Source organism: Protopterus annectens, chromosome 9.part0 (assembly GCF_019279795.1).
Source record: "Protopterus annectens isolate FY-2018-M chromosome 9.part0, PAN1.0, whole genome shotgun sequence".
NCBI classification, from domain to species: domain Eukaryota; kingdom Metazoa; phylum Chordata; order Ceratodontiformes; family Protopteridae; genus Protopterus; species Protopterus annectens.
In genome coordinates this window covers 931,889,043-931,905,630 of record NC_056743.1, presented here as the reverse complement: position 1 = coordinate 931,905,630, position 16,588 = coordinate 931,889,043, and the positions used below count along the sequence as shown (strand labels likewise).

General features: G+C 39.6%; 1 protein-coding gene across 1 annotated transcript in view; it reads right to left on the bottom strand.

Annotated features, from left to right (window-relative positions):
- The window catches only part of TIMELESS (timeless circadian regulator), a 955,757-nt gene extending 946,869 nt beyond the window's left edge, over window positions 1-8,888 (bottom strand). The window contains exon 1 of the mRNA XM_044083673.1: window positions 8,779-8,888. The gene's annotated coding sequence lies outside the window, so the exon portion shown is untranslated. The remainder of the gene's footprint in view (window positions 1-8,778) is intronic.
- Between the last annotated feature and the right edge of the window lie 7,700 nt (window positions 8,889-16,588).

Below are 16,588 nucleotides of genomic sequence, written 5' to 3'. Positions count from 1 at the left end.
AGAGGCTTAGTATCCCGATTCTGTTGGTTAGGAAATACTGAGGTCTTTCAAGATGAGATATCGGCTCTGTGAGATGCATACAAGCAGAAACATTATAGTCAAATCATCAGCCTAATAAGAGAGGAATATGAAGGAGCTAAAGATATCTTTAAAGCTAGAGGATATACCATTGATAATTAACCGAGAGAGGAAAAAAATAATTGAAAAAAAAACCTTATGGTAACTCATACTTGACAAGTGGAAGAAAGTTAATGGTCAACAAAAAGTGCCTACATCTCTAATGACCAGCCTTAAGATAGACTCCACTTGTCTGAATCAGTAGGAAAGACATGTCCTCCACATGTAACTACACTACATTTTTTGTGCCAAGTTTAAGGCCTTTGTCAGATCACAAAGTGTTGACTCCAGTTAGTCTTTCTTGAAAATTGTAAGTCTATCGGGTGAATGAGTAACGGTATCCAGCTTGCAGTAATCTGCAAACTTTATCAACCACAAATTCCGTACACATCTTCACGTCAGCAAAGCAGTTACCAAAGAGAGGGTTATGCAGCACGCAGCCCTGAAGAATTCCACTAGTGAGCAATTTAACAACTCTCACCTTGTGTGTATGACCGCAGAACCAATCAGCAATCCACTGAGTAACAAAGGGAGTACATTTTTTATACTGGGGTATACTTTTGATATGCATCAACTACACCTATATGGTAAATTATATCAAATTCATTGGCAAGGTTACGATAAGCAGCAGGGACTGCAAGACACCCATTAATGGCTTCATTCACACTCAAAAATAGTACACTAAATTAAACATACAATTTAAATGTGCAAAAAACTTATTTTCACACCAAAGTTTTCACATGCATCTCTATGCCATTTTTTTGGGGTAAAAAAGTTTATTTTGCAGAATTCAAAAAAAAAAAAAAGTGTGTGTGTGTGTGTATGTATATATATATATATATATATATATATATATATATATATATATATATATATATATATATACACACATATACATATACATACACACACACACAGACACACACACACAACCGCACTTATTTTGCAACATTTACAAAATATATAAATTTGCTTCTGAATGTGGAAGACAACATAAAAAGCCGAGTTTATGGCATTAACATTAATAGGCGGGCATAAGGCACTTACATCACTCTGGGTGTCCAGCTATAATTATGCTGGATTAGTTGGGTAAATAATGGTCAGAGCAATATTACTGATGTAAACACATCTCTGTATGTCAAGTCTTCTGCAGTCAGAAGCAATTTTTAAAATAAGTTTTTTTTTTTACAAAATGGTACAAAACTGCATTTGTTTTTTTGCATAAAAACAAAAGTTGTTTCTTGCCTTTAAACATAATCTTTAAGCAAGTAATATCTACTCCTCACAAAACAATCCTGATTAGGGTAGCATATGTAATTTAGCAATTTCATTGTTAGACGGATTTAAGATTCATTTCATGATTTTACAGATAATACTAATGAGGTTAATGGGCAATAATTACCCCAGTCAGTTACAACAATACCCTTCTGTACAGACACCACAGCCTATGTTCTTCAGATCTCAAGCGTGTACATTGAGGAGGCAGTGAGATTAGAATGCTTGAGGAGGAGTTTGACAAAAGACCTTTGTACTAACAACAGGACAGCAAGTATGATGTTCAGGCCCATGGAGCTGCTGTTTTCGGCTTAGGTAAACAGCTTTCAGGTTCTAAAAACAGGTGGAGCATTGCTCAAAGATTAAAGGAAGGGAAATATCCAAGGTACAATGCATTAGCCAGGACACCTGCTGTGGCTCTGGTAAGAGAGCAGATTGTGCCATTCACTTTTGAGTTTGTTGCACTGCTGAGTATTACTTCAAACACTCTTACTATATAGTTGGAAAAAGGACCTTTAAATACATTCCATTCATATTCACCTTTACTCTTCCAAATGATGAATTTAAAATACCTGCAAACCTGTTCATACTCATCCTGAGTGATGGTGGACATTCATTTATCTGAGAGGTCTACCATAAGGGCTAACTCCTGAATTTAACAACATACACCTAACAGGTACTTAGTTATAGATACATTGGTTAAGATGGATGTAGAAATCATAGGTAAATAAGATGGATTTAAAGCCAAGGTCAGCATGGGACATAAGAATTTTCAGAAGTGTTAAGAACCTCAAAAAGGACAGTAGGTAGGCCTTGGTATAGTCCATAGACATAGTTGAATTTGTGGACAATTTGGTACTAATTTTGAGGGCAAAGGTGACAGTCTGGTGGGCAGATTTGATCAAACTGGGGTTAAAGTTAGTAATATACAGGCAAAAGTAGTATTTGTATGGACAAGGTCAAGTATATTTTCCCTCTAGAGGAAATTTGGACCATTTGATCCGACAACTGATATTAATGAAATCTAGGAAAACTTTATTGCCTTGCAATAGGCTATTGGAATTGACAAAGATGGGATCCAATTTATCAAGGTGCACAGTCAGTGGCTCAACAGGTAACATGCCCACCTTTGGTACAGAAGGCTGTGGGTTCTATTCCCACATCAGGTACAGGGATTGCTTGATATCACAGTGCAGTATAATGGGGTACTACACCCTGAAAGGTCATCCTTCACATAAGATGTTAAACAGAGGGTCGATCTGCCTGAGTTGGTGGTAGCATAGATGTATGTAAAAGATCCCGTGGAACCTATCGAAAAGAGTTAAGAAAAGCTCCCCAGTGTCCTGCCCAAATTTCCCTTAGCAGTATAAATACCATCACTGTTCTCCCCTGAAGAGAGACTACTAGCCTAGTGGGACTAACCTGGTCAACAAAGGATGGATGGATGGATGGACGGACAGATAGATGCAGAGTTAAAATAATGTCCTCTGATGGCAATGAAAGAACATGTAGTTAGCACTGATGCAGTATCTGATTTTTATCAGTTGTGACCAAAATGTCAAAGAGTTCAAATTCATAATCTTGAAGATCCAGGGAAAATGATATCTGATTGGAAAAAAGCAAACCCTCCCCTGACATTCTAAAATAGTGATAAACACTGTATCCTGTTAGAGAGGGGGTATTATTTGGAATACTGAAACCAAGTGTGTATAACTACACACTCACTGATGTGCTAAAGTGTCAGTAAAGCCTTCAAATCAACTAGCTTATTGTTAAGACTCCTAGCACTAAGCAGAATCATCTTAATGTAGACAGGATTACAAATTCCTAGGCTGGAAAGACTAACACATGAACATTGCCTAAAAAGACATTTATGCGGGAGAAAACAGTCTTAGCCAATATGCAGAAGCACACATACAAGATAGATTAAGGCCATTCTTGACAAAGCAGGCCAGCCTGTCAATAATCACCTCTCATGTCGACAAACAATGGACCCCCCTCCCGGAATGATAAAAATTTAAGGTAACTGTTAAAAACACAAAAATTAATTATTTTTGTTTGAAACTGTAGCATTATTCTTGGAGATGGCAAAATACTGCTGAAGAAAAAGCATCCTGCCTCAGACCCATGTATACAGAGCTCAACTATATTTCCCTGCATCTTCTCCAAGGTAGAACAAGCTAAGATTATTCATCCACCATGAAAAAAAAAAACATCAAGAAAGACACCTTCACTGTAGTGAAGCAGGACAAGACTGAGACTTGCACTAATACACAAGATCTGAATAAAGTGATTAAAAGTAAGTACCATTCACTGCTTATTTCTGAAAAAAAGTGGTATCAACAATAGCAAATGCTAGCCAAAGATGCTTGAAGATAAAAATAGCTCTGAAGTGTGCACATCATATTCTCAGTTTATAAAGACAGTTTCTTCAGACTCCACTTTGGCAGCTCCTCTGAAAAACAAAGTATTTAAAAGAGCAACTGCAGAAGTAAATAAAGGTTTAGAACCTGTTATGGATATAACTGATGACTTGTTAGTATGGGATCTTGCACAATAAGAACAGAGGAAATAAATGCAGCTAATGAATGCCGAATTAAAGAATAATTTAAGATAAGAGCAAGAAGTCTGTTAAGTCACCAAAGTAAAAAAAGCATTGAATCCAGACAAAGAAAGTTGCAGCAGCAACACAACTTCCAAAATGAAAAAATGAAACGGGCATTAATTAAATTTCTAGGAACAATACATTTATTGTGTAAAGATTAAGGCCAATATGCATGACATAGGCATGTTTACTAGAAAGCTAGCTGCTGGAGCAAGATGTAGGCAGGAAAGAATAAAAAAAAAGTTTTGAAATGCTCAAGAAACTAGCAACAGAAGCATCTGCACTGAAATACTATGAAGCATCTCAGATCTGCTACACATGGATGTAGTCAAAATGGTACAGAACCTGTGGGCTTACAGGAAAACAAACCAGCTGTCTATGGGTTAACAGCAGTTGCAGAAAGAGGTACAATCTGGGTCAAGAGCAATTACAGCTGTACAGAATTTACATGTACAAAAATGTATATGCCCTGAGAAAAAAAGTTAGATGCAGAAGTACATGGACGGGAGAAATTCTGTGATTGCATTTATGTCAAAGAAGCACAAGCTGCGACAAAGCACGATCACTTGAAACTCGTGTTTAGAAAGTCTTAGAAAAAGGCAAATCCAAGATTACTTAATCTGCAGAAGTAAGAAATAAAATTGAAACACAGATCAGGCAAATAACCAAATTAGCAGACATGCAGAGCAAATTTAGTAGAAAAGAATGAGGAGCTACATGATATGACAACTGACAATAGTAGAAAAAAGATGAAAGGATTTCAAAAATGTACCGACAATAACTCAGAAAGATAGCTACTGAAAGGACAGAGTATGAGAAGATGGCTACAACTAAAACCTTCAGTCAGACAGAAATCCAGTCTTGCTTTTCAAGGAGTAAATTATTTGTGTTCTAAATTTAATGTTCATAGTTGATAAGACTGCTTTAAGCTAATCACTTCTGAGAAAATATACTTAAGTGTTCAAAGATGTAATCTGTGTTCTCTGAAGTGCAAGAAACAGTGGCATACAATATGTTATCAACCAAGTGGACTAACCAACTGCGTGTCAAAACAGCCATCTGTCTCACAGAATCAATAGTGCTGTGCTGATTGGACTGACAGCTAATTCGCATTCCATAGTGGCTGGAGTGCCAACAGGACCAGCAAAGTGGCCTGTCCAGACATAGCTATCAGCTTTATAGACCAGGTAGTACTGTGACTACAGTCTAGGCTGGCATTTGGCAGATCAACAAAGTGCCAAGAAAACAAATATCAGTGAATGCCTTGACCAAACACAGCTGTCTCAACCAGAAGCGTTGTGCTGGCTAAAGTGCCAGCTAACACATGGCATATAATCCCAGCTTGGTAAAGTGGCAGGTGGCAAAAGAATGACTTGATCTGACATCAGTCTCACATACCAAGCAGTACTGGGTGGAATGTCAGCTGCTGTTTGGCACACAATTCATGCTGGACAGAGTGTCAAGTAATCAAGCCAAGTGCATTGACTAGACACAGCAGTCTCAAAGATCAGACTGTCATGATGTGGAGTGCAGTTGGCATAACCTAAGCTTAGTGGACCAGCAGCCTGCCAGATGGACCAGTATACAGTCTTGAACACACAGTGTTTTTCTCACGGCAGAATGTGTTGACTAAACATAACTGCAACTCTCACAGACTCAGTACTGCTGTGCTGTGTGGACTGCAGCTTCCTCAGGATGAAGTGCAAAGTGAGACGGTAGACTGCGTTATCTACATACAACTGTATCACAGATTATTTATGCTGTGCAGTGTGCCAACAGGAACCTGATAAAGTCCAAAATAGCTGGCGTGCTAGGTTAACAAAGAGTATATTGATAAGATACATTTGCTTCACAGACACAACAGTGCTAGATTTCAGTGTGCACTTTACAAGCTATAAATGCCAGGCAGGCCAGAGGTGGCCATAGCAAGAAAAAGCTATCCACCTCACAGTTCCTTCAGCGCTGTGCTGGGAAGAGTGCTATATGGCACCTGCCACACCACAGAAATGTCAGGTGAATGCTCAATGGACTGCAGGGCAGACTAGCAAATACCTAACAATATTATGCTGGCTGGAGTGAAAGTTGGCACCTGACATATCCAGTGGATATAAAAAGTTTACACACCCCTGTTAAAATGCCTGTTTTTTGTGATAGAACTTTTCCATTAATCGGGGCAACACTTTTAATGCGTGTGGTTATAATAATATCATTTGTACTTAGTATGTAAAATTATGTAAGTATCTTCCGCACTTAAACTTGTATGTCCATACTATGTTGTTCTTTTATTTGTTTTCATCAGACCACAGTTAATGACTGAAAAAAAGTTGTTGGACCCATGACTGTCCAGTCATCCAGTTAACAAAAGGGATAGATAAGTAAAGGCACAACAAAAAAATACAAAATACTTTAAGAGGTTCTGCACCTGCCGTTTTCGTCTGATTAAACGTTTGCTTAGTTTTAACTCCACAAGATGTACAGGACATGTAAATAAAATAATTCATGTAACGTCTTTAAGTGTGGACCTCACAATCTGAGCAGAAGGATATACCTTTAATACAGCAAGCGCATTCTGGTGAGATAACTATAGTTTTTAATACTTCTGTCCTCGATTCTGCTGGCACATTATCTTGTAGTAACTGGGCTTTCTAGCGGCTGTCTAACTTCCTCGAGGTAAGCATGCGTTTCCCCCCTAATTTAAGTTAATTAAAAGTGCAGAGCATCCGTGTGTGTGTGTGTGTGTGTTTTGGGTGAGCAAAATAAGATGAAAGGATAGGAAGAGGCTGAGTTAGACAGATGCCGAGAAGGATGGAGTTGTAAAAGGGTTCATTTAGTAAGTGTTTCTTTCCTACTGTAATAAAAAGGAGGAAGACTGTGAATCCAAGTTGAAATATTAGAAAAATACATTCGTTGTTTGTTTTTTAATGTGAAGAAAGAGATACTGAGTGACAGAATTGCCCTACCCTCTGTTTCTCACTGCCAGGTAATGCTTTGGAACTTTCTGTGTCATACTTACTTTAAACCTAACTAGAACCCACACCGACTTTAACTCTTCAAGTGTCATTTATGGACTTCCCTGATTTTGGCTCAGAGCTTTGCTCTGGCTCTCTTTTTTACTTACATTTTCCGTTATCAGGGCAAAAGTTTAAAAGCAGTAGCTTGCGCTCAGAATCATCGCACAGCTGTTAGCCCTGAAGCTTGTTCGTTTTTTATTGCGAAAGAAAGACAGTTATATGCTGCAGTGATTGATTGTGGTTACAGAACTATCCCAGCTAGGTTTCCGCTCATGCTGCACTAGTATATTCCACAAATATCAGCAGTTGTACGATGATTCCGAGCACCAGCTACCGCATTTACAGTGTTGCCTAGATACCGGAAAAGTACCAAAAATTAGACCACAATAAATCATTTCAAAACTTTTCCCATGTTTAATATGACCTATAACCTGTACAATTCAATTGAAAAACAAATCTGTTCGGGGGAAAAATAAAAATAAAAACATACGATAAGCTGGTTGCATAAGTGTGTACACCCTTAACCTAATACTTTGTTGAAGCAACTACTGACCACAGACAGGCCAACCCATGTTCAATTGGTAGCTGGGATGACTGATGGAGTGGCAGCGAGGAAACCCAGTGGGAAGAACGGAATCAATGGCATTCTCCACACAATGATAAATGGTGGAGCCCAGGTATAATTAGAGACTTCTGTATTCATTCCACATGCTGTCACCCCTCTCACTGCTATTGCATTGAAAAATTGTAAAAAATTTTTCCAACTCCTACCTCTATGCACTTGGGACATTTTATAATTGCCGCATCTTACAACTGTAAACAATAGAACTAGCAACATTAATTTTAAAAGTTCTACACGTTCTATCTGGTATAAGTTCTTAAAAACTAATGTACTGTACTCATTTAACTACACTGAATATGTAAAGTTACAACCTTGAATGAGACATGCAAGTATTCCTAAAAATAAAAACATTTTCCATATATATATATATATATATATATATATATATATATATATATACACACATATATGATAAGCCGACACACTTAGGGTTACCACCTGTCCCACTTTGTAAGTGACAATCCCTCTTTGGGCAGTTGTGTCCTGCAAAAAAAAAACTGAAAAAATGGCAAATGTCCTGGATTTTAAAACAAAATTATTTCATATATTTATGTAACAGTTGCATAAAACATTCTGAAGAGGTCTCCAGGGTGGAGACGAAAGCGCTCAATCCATTTTGTGTGTTTTGTACTTTATGTTGGAATAAAATATTTGTGATTCACATTGCCGTGGAGTCGGTTGCCTGCTTTTCCACTATGGATTTCCTGTGTATCTACCAGCTGGGATTTGTTATTCGTAGTTGCATAAAACAGTTATCTGAAACACCTACATGTTGTAAGAAACAGAACAAGCAACTAAAATGCTACAAGAAAATGCTTTTATTTAGGCAAAAAACTGATGTGCTGTCCTTTGTACTGACCGTGGGTATGTATCGCCCTGCAAAATCTGACATCTGTACCAAAAATATCCCACTTTGGGCATTTGAAAAGGTGGCAACCCTAATCACACACTAATAGCATTCCACTATTAAACAGTTTGTCTACACCAACACCGAAACAACCTGGAAACAATAAGCTAAAATAATAGTTTTACATAAAACGCCTTTCCATCAACAGAGAAAGGCAAATGCTATTTATGCATGACCAAAAATAAAACGCGGCGGCGAGACATAAACATACACACTGTATTAACAACAAATAAATTCTTACCGTTCAGATTCTGTTCTACCAGTTTGTATACCGCTCCATTCAATTCCACGCCCACACGTTTAAGGTCGTAATGACGTACAGTAGTATTACGCGCGAAAGTATCGAGTGATTCTAACAAGTCTGAAAAAATGCATTTCGGGCTTGAAATCGTGGACGTCTACTTTTACGCACTAGTACTACCGAGTTAGTTAGTAAAATGAACTAACTCCTTTCTCTCATTCTGAAGAACATAAACGAGTTCTGTAGACGTAACCAATGCCTTGTTTTACTTTATATTAATAGAGTAAGTTACTTACTGTAAAAGCATGTCTTTTGGAATCTGGACCCCAGTGTTAACCTGCTTTTAGAAAGGCCTTCCAACAGAGTAAGTCATTTACACCAAGAATAAGTCTCCTGAAATTGAGTTGGGCTTACATTGAGACCATGACTTTTGGCATAAGGCTCTGTAATTTTTTATCACTGATTTTTCAGCGCATTGAGTTAAGTATACATGCATACCTATATATTTATTAATATATATACACAAACGCACACACATATATATATATATAGGTTCATAAGTTCATACTAGGCTATCTGCCCTAGGACATTTATAAGCCTAGCCAGAATGCGTTTGGCTTTCGCCACCCATTTTAAATTTATTTTGCTATGCCCTTTTTTGAGGTTAGTATACTGTGCCTCTGTCTAACAGTGACACAGAATTGATACCCGGGGTAAACCTACCATCTCCCATCCACTCATCAAGATTCCTCTTGAAGAGAGTCAATGAGGGACTCTGCCTAACCTGGACTGGGATTTTATTCCAGAGTGAAGGGAGCCTCTGGGTTATGAATCTGTCCCTCCAGCATGTCCTATTTATTTCAGGGCTGAGGTTCAAGTCTCTCGAGCGCGTAGCTCGATGGGATTTGGATTTTCTGAGGTGCAGCATGTCCATTAATTCCGGGTTGGACATGGCTTTATCGTCAGGCACAGATCGCCTCTGAACAGGCGGTATGCCACTGAGTAGAGCTGGAGTTTCTTTAACCGGGCAGCATATGGCATCTGTTTGAGCCATTTGATCCTCTTGGTGAGGTACTTTTGGGGTCTTTCCAGTTGCTGCAGGTGTCTGGTAAGGTACATCCCAAAAGGGGCATTGTACTCAATTATGGGCCTGATGAGGGATGAGTAAAGAGGCACGATGACCTCCCCTGATCTAGATGTGAATCCCTTCATGATTAGGTGGGCTATATAAAATGTTTTTCTAACTACTTTGGCCACGTGGTTGTCAAATGAGAGATTGCTATCAACTTGGGTCCCCAGGTCCCTAATTACTTCTTCTGTACTTAATGGATTACTACCTATGTGGTAATTTGTGGGAACTTTGTTTTTGCCAAAGGGGATGACTATACACTTTTTAGCATTTAGCTTGAGGCCATGGCTCTGGCACCAGTTGTCTGTTTCTATGAGGCCCTTTTGGAGGATGCTTGTGTCGGCTGGAGAGTCGATTATGGTGCCCAGTTTGCAGTCATCTGCGAACTTGGTCAGCCACAGTCCTTCCGTGTTGGCCTGTACCTCCGAGAAATATATACCGAACAAGAGAGGTCCCAGGACTGAGCCTTGTGGGACACCACTTGTAACTGGTTTGGAGTCTGACATGGCTCCAGCAATTCTAACCATGTGGGTTCTGTCCTTGAGCCAGTTTGCAATCCATCTAGTGACATAGGGGTTTATATTTAAGCTGGTGAGCTTATCTATAATGCCCGAGTGGGGTATTGTATCAAAGGCTTTTGCGAGGTCCAGGTAGGCTGTGTGGACCACCTTCCCCTCGTCAATGGCCTTGGTGACTGTTTCAAAGAAATCAAACAGGATTAAGAGGCAGGATCTGCCCTTAACAAACCCAAACTGGGTAGGACCCAGTGTCTGTAGGTCCCCAATATCTTTATTTATGAGGTCCATGATGATCCTTTCCATAGCTTTGCAGACCAAGCTAGTCAGGCTTATGGGGCGATAATTTCCAGGATCCGTTGAGGCACCACCTTTATGGAGAGGGACCACTGTTGCTGTACGCCACTCTTTGGGCACATATCCTGTAGTAAGGCTGAGATTGAACAGTAGTTTTATGTTTGGGTTTAGCTCTTCTTGGATTTCATGTAGGACGCAGCCCGGGACACCGTCTGGTCCCATTGATGCTGTGTTTTTTGGTTTGGAGAGGGTGGCTCTTACCTGAGCATCTGAGATGTCAGAGGGGGCAGCACTCTGCTGGGATAGATATTTGCCCTTTTGGTGGGGAGGGGGGGGAGTTTGCGCTGAACCTGTCAGCTAGGATGTTGGCAATGTCTGTGGGTTCAGTGTATTTTTTGTCATTTTGGACTAATTCTGAGCATATCTGGGAATTACCACCCAGGTTCCTAACATAACTAAAGAAAGCCTTGTGATTATCCTTAGTGTCCTGTGCAATTTTTCTCTCGAAGCTGGCCTTAGACAATTTTATGAGTTTTTTGCTAATACTGATCAGTGATGCCTTCCCTTTTTGGGATTTTGCTCTATCATTCAGTGGCTTCCTCCTTCTATTGTATAGTTTGTTTATGGCTGGGGTCCACCAGACATGACGTCTGCCTTTGGAGGATTGGGTCTTGGTTTTATTTGGGATCGCATGATCCATGCATTCCTGAAGGTGTTCATAGAATGCGTTTATAAAGGATTCTGCGGTCTGGGCCGTATTTTCCACAGGCCCGGGGGCTTTGAAGGATTCCACCTTGGTTTTGAGGAGTGTGAAATTTGCTTTAGAGAAGTTTTTCACTGTGGTTTTCTAGGCAGGGGGTTGGATCGGGATGTAAATATCCAGTGAGATTAGTTTATGGTCTGATCTTACTAGTGAGGGCTACACTTCTGGTCTGGAGCATAGAGTCCCCATGTTGGTGATGATCAGGTCCAGTATGTTTTCCCCTCTTGTGGGAGTGGTAACAAGTTGTTCCATAGCATTTGAGTTTATAAATTCTAGGAACCTTTGGGTTAGGGTGTTGGAGCTAGAGTAATGCTCCCAGTCTATGTTTGGGTAGTTGAAGTCGCCCAATATAATGGTGTTTGGAGAGACCTTCATATTTTCCAATGTTCTCAGAAAGGCCGAGTGGGGTTCCTGGGTTTGGGAGGGTGGTCTGTAGCAGGCTATAAACTGGAAGGCAGTTTTACCCACTGTTAGTTGCACATGGATAGTCTCTGATGCTTCGTGCTTTGCCACCAACCTGGAGGTGTGGGTATCTTTGATGAATATCGATACTCCCCCTCCTTTTGTGGTTCGGTCCAAGTTTTGGGGCCGAAAAGCATGGTATGAGGTATAACCTGGTAGTGCTGGGGTATATGTGTCTTTATAACTGTATGTATATATATATATATATATATATATATATATATATATATATGTGTGTGTGTATATATATATATATATATATATATATATATATATATATATATAAATATACATTATATAAATATACATTATATAAATATACATTTTATATATATATGTATGTATGTATAAAATAGTTACATGGCATGAGTTTTAGATTTTTTGCAAAAGAGTTTTGATTATGAGTAATTAGGAACTTCAGTTAAGAACAAAAGGTTATGCTGAAGGTATTATAGGGTACTTAAAGTATGAGAATGCTGTTTGCTTTTGCAGGTGTTTTAGCAGTATAGACCAGAAATCTTTGGTTGAATGACAGCATCTGATATTTTTTTTGGAACAGTCATGTAGTTTAGGACCTAGAAAAGAAAAACATATGCTCACAAGAGATTAAGCTGTTTGGAGGTATTTGTAGCACTGATGCATTACGTGCAAGGGAGCAACGTTGATACTGAATAGTTTTAACAGTTCTGCTAATTGTATGGTTGTGGAGTTATTACAGAGTTTTTAAATAAGTAAAAACATATAGGAGCTCATTGCAACTTGGACGCCAGTTTGCATATCTGACAGTGAGTCAGTGATGTTCTGTTTCATGGGGCAGAGAAGAATGAGGTGGCAAATCCTATTTGATAACACTTGCAGGTCATTGAGGTTCTTATATGAAGTGTAGACAAGGAGGAGCAGTCCATATTCTAACTGTGGCTTGCAAAATTATTTTCCCTATTGCAGTTCTACCCTCAAAGGTGAAGGATGGGAAATTCTGTGTCAGCCATCTCAGTTTGCATTTATTTTTTGTTTCAGTGTTATTCATGGAACTGAAATAGTTAAGGAGGGATCAAGAGTTAGATCAGGGTGTTTAAAGGAGATACATGATGAATGCTTGAATGCTTTGTTTGTTATAAGTGAGGGGTAGTTCTAGGTTAGATAGATATTTTGTTTCGTTTCGTTTTTTTAGTTGTAGAGATGAACATTAGTTTTTTTTTTCTCATTCAGAGTAAATAATTTATTTTCTTTGTTTTTTTTTTTTTTTACCACATGGCCTGTCAACCTTCATCCCTATTTTCTTCTGTAACTTTCATACAGACAGGCATCAGAGGTTTGGTGCTTAAGTGCCTAACCCTTCCCTCTAGTGGGTGACATAAGCACCTGAATTACCACAGGGAAATTCTGTGTCTTTTCCAGGAAGAGAATGTGCCCCTTATCACAAAACCTACAATCTTCTCCTTTAGAACTAGTGGTACTTTCCCTGTAAATACCTCTGTGTTTAGTAACTTGTCAAAAGCAAACCTTCTTTGGTTACTTAATGATCTAAAGAAATCCAGTGTAATCTGTATAGGTTCATAGATTCAGAGGTGTTTACTAGGCTAATGACCACAAGGGCCTTTTTAAGCTTAGCCATGCATCCCAAATCTCTAACAAGTTCTGATACCCTTGATAACTGTAAGCAGGGATTTGGGAGAGGTTACCTGTGTCTATTAGAGAGATACGTGCCAAACCAGGGATTTGAATTTCCATCCAATTGTCCAAGTTGCACTTGAACTCAGCTAAGGAGGAACTCAGCTTCACATGGATGGGGAACCTGTGCCATTGACGTGGTAGTCTCTGGGATACATACCTATCTCCCTAGCAAGGCCTATTTATATCACAGGCAAGGTTTAAGTCTTTTGAATGGGTAATTCTGGTTTTGTTTGTTTTGTGGATATACAGGAGATCCATCAGAGTGGGGTCTGATAATGCTCTATATGCCAGGCATAAATCTTCCCTCAAAAGACTATAGGAAACAGAATACAGGGATAGGGCCTTGAGGCAGTCTACATAGGACATTTTAGTTACAACTTGTATTCTTTTAGTGAGGAACCTCTGTGGACATTCCAATTGTTGGATATGCCTGGTTAGGTGTATACCAAAGGGGCCATTGGACTTGGGTGTCATACCTAAGTTGTGCAATATAGAATAATTTCCTCACCACTGTAGACACATGATGGTCAAATGCTAGATTACTATCTCTGTGTCCCTAAGTCCCAGACTACTGGGTCACCTCTAAGGGGTGTGTTGTCAATATGATAGTTACTATGGATGGATAACTTCCCAAAGGACACTGTTATGTATTTCTTGGCATTGTGTTTTAGCCCATGGCTCTGACACCAGTTGTTTGTCTGTGTCAGCCCCTCCTGGAGAACATTTGTGTCAGCATGAGATTCAATGACAGCTCCTAATTTGCAATCATCTACTAATTTAGTCAGCCAGAGACCAGCCTTGACTTCTGAGAAGTAAATGCCAGAAAGGAGCAGTCCAAGGACTGATCCCTGAGGGACTCCACTTGTGACTGGCCTCTTTGTGGAGGTGGACTCCCCAATTCTAACTTCCTTTGTCCTTTCTGTGAGACAGTTGGCTATCCACCGGGTGACATATGGGTGTGTACCCAACCTCTTGAGTTTGTCAGCAATGCCCAAGTGGGTATTGTGTCAAATGCCTTGGCCAGGTCAAGGTAGGTAATGTGAACAATTTTGCCCTCATCCATAACCTTGGTGACCTTCTTAAAGAACTCCACTACGATGAGTAGACATGATCTGTCCCTGACTAAACCAAACTGAGTTGGGTCCAGTGTCTGGAGGTTTACTATATCTCTGCTGATCATCTCCATTATAATTCTTTCTATGGGTTTACATAAAAGACTAGTGAGACTTATGGGTCTGTAGTTTCCAGGGTCTGTAGATGGCCCACCTTTGGGCAGAGGGATGACTGTTGCTTTTCTCTATTCATGAGGCACAAAACCTTTTTGAAGGATACAGTTAAATATAGTAATTTCACAGAAGCTTTGATAGGTCATGTTTCTTGCTATTTAGAAGGCATCCTGGGATATTGTCTGGGGCCATTGATGCAGTGTTCTTGGTCTTAGAGAGAGCGTTAAGGACCTGTTCCCTAGTGATAGTAGGGGGGAGTTATATTTGATGATATTTCCTGAGGGAAGGTTGAAGGGGAGAGAGGGCTAAAATTGGAGCTGAATTTATCAGCCAGGGGGTTTGCTACGTCTTCTGGCTTAGTATAGCTGGCTCCATGTACAATGAGCTCTGCACACAATTGTGCATTGCCTTTGAGGTTGCGGACATAGGTAAAGAATGGTTTGTGGTTGTCATTGGCCAGGGAGGCCAAATTTACCTTAAATTTGGCTTTGGTAGACTTTATTTGTCCTCTGAGTTGTTTGTTTAGTTTGATGAGAGTGCTTTTATCCTGCTGGGTGCTGCACCTCCTAATTTTTGCCATAATTTTCTTTATCCTGTTATACAGCATATTGATTTTATGCTTCTGCCAGGGTGACTTGCTTTTTGAGTTAGTTCTGTACTTCCTGGTGTGTATATCTGCCTCTATGCAGCTGTTAACATACTTGTACTGGGTTTCTGTGAACAGTTCTGCATAGGCAGCAGTGTTCTTAGGGTTTATGGGGCTTGAGATTTTGCCAGGTTCTCACTTAAATAGCAGGAGGTTAGTCTTAGAATAGTTCCTGAAAATTCCAAGTTTAGCTGGGGATCCAGGTTTTATTTTTCTTCAAAGGAGACCATTTTGTGGTCTGACCTTACCAGGGAAGGTATTACAGTAGGGGGTGTGCAGCACTCTATCATATTAGTGAGGGCCAGAACCAGTACAGGTGCACCCCTAGTCAGTGTATTGACTATCTGGTCCAGGGAGTTTGTGTTTACAAAATCCAGGAATCTCTGTGCATGTATGTTAGGTGTCATGTAGGATTCCCAGTTAATAGTGGAGTAATTAAAGTCACCCATGAATATTCTATTGGGTTGGATGGTTAGCATTTCTAATAAGTTTAAATGCATAGTATAGGTTTCCTGGGTCCTAGAGGGGGACCTATAGCTTTCAAGGAAGTTGTATTGGATTTTGCCTATGGTGATTTGAACATGGAACAGCTGAAGTGCATTATCCTGTTTGACCAGCATTGAAGTATATTTGTCTTTGATGTAAACAGAGACACCTCCACCTTTGGTCCCTGCCTGTGAAGTAGCTGGCCTAAATGAGTGGAAGGCATTATAACCTAGCACTGTTGGTATGCTCTACGTGGCTTTAAACCCTGTCTCAGTGACCGCACAGACATCAGCATTCTCTAGGGTAAAGAGAGCTTCTAGGGAGTGGAGTTTTTTGTTTAGAATCCTAGCATTGAGCAGTAATACCTTTAGATTTTTTTGGTTTTGATTGGTTATGTCGGAAGTACTTTCAGTGTGGCATTGTCTAAAGAAGGCACTATGAGGGAAGACAATATTTTAGCTAATATTCAAAAGCCTAGAGAGGAGATGTGCAGACTGTGACAAAAGGAAATACTGCCAGCACAGCTATCTGGAATTTTATAAATAATTATGTGTCATTTCTGAACACTGATATGATTTATACAGAAGTGTGTGTAAAGTACTGAGCTAAAAT